Source organism: Pavona decussata, unplaced genomic scaffold (assembly GCF_977016875.1).
Source record: "Pavona decussata unplaced genomic scaffold, jaPavDecu1.1 SCAFFOLD_21, whole genome shotgun sequence".
Taxonomy (NCBI): Eukaryota; Metazoa; Cnidaria; class Anthozoa; order Scleractinia; family Agariciidae; genus Pavona; species Pavona decussata.
The window spans coordinates 375,513-376,700 of record NW_028145444.1 but is presented as its reverse complement, the minus strand read 5'-3'; positions in this window follow the sequence as shown (position 1 = coordinate 376,700).

Sequence of the window (1,188 nt, the reverse complement as noted above, 5' to 3'; positions counted from 1 at the left end):
TAGGTTTTTTTTTACGTGACGTGACGTATTAGGCTACTGTCTGAACGTGTGGATATTGTGAACCTTGTGGTAATACTGGTTTGTATGACTAGGTTGACAGGCTTTGCAAGGTCGTATAAGTTCTGGAGCACAGAATTTTTTTATTGATGTTGATTTGCTGTACACTACCAAAAAGGCGTTCATTGATCACTTTGTTTTCAAAGGATCACATTTTCTTGGTGCTTTCTTATTGTTTAAAGAACTGCCAAGCAGCAGCTTACTTATCTTTCTTTCACACATTCGCTGAATCATTAGCAGATAGGGACCTTAAGCAGTGACGAAGACGAGGGCGCCAAGGCAAAGCTAACTTTGAAGATAAATTCTCCGAGCTACTTCGTGATAATTCAAACTCATTGCGGAACGTGGCTGAAAATTAATCAACATCTGTCATCAAGTTTACATGTCTTCCAAAAACTATGAATTTGGTCATTTTACGTTGTTCTGCCGAGGACAGCAAAGGAGTGTACCACAGTGTATAACGCACGTGCAAAGCTCTTATTTTTTCTGTCTTTTACGCGAACTCGGTATCCCTTTGTAAGGCTTTTAAAAGCCAGACTTTTTTTCAAACTTTCGCCGCGACACTAGACTAACATACTGTTCGAGCAAGGAAGTGATTCATCCAACATGATTCACTTCATGGGAGAAGCGAATGTTACTGTCCTTCCCAAGTGTTTGGGCTTTCTTCGCCGTCGGACCGGCCTTGAAAGCCCTGGCACTGTAGGTCGTTAAATACTTCGATTTTTCTCAAGCTATTATGAAGTCCATGCCGCTTGCGCACTTTCCCAACACACGCTTGACATTAACATATTCTTCGATGTAGAATGTCTAACAAATTCCTAAAATAGGATTTCTTCATGAATTTTAAATTCGTCACGACCCTAAACGAGATTCTCGTCTTCATCCTTCACGATATGGTGAGAAACACTGTGATGTGTCTCCACTTATGTTAAGAAATGCAGGCAATGGCGAAATTGGCAATTTTGACGAAATCTTGCCACAGTCATGACGGTGACGAATTTGGCAAGATTTCGTCAAATTCCCAACTAAATGCAAATAAGCTAAACACATGAAGGCCAGTCATGTTGGCGGATTTGACGATTTTGGCGAATGTGACAAATTTGGCAAAATTTCATCAAATTGTTAAATGAA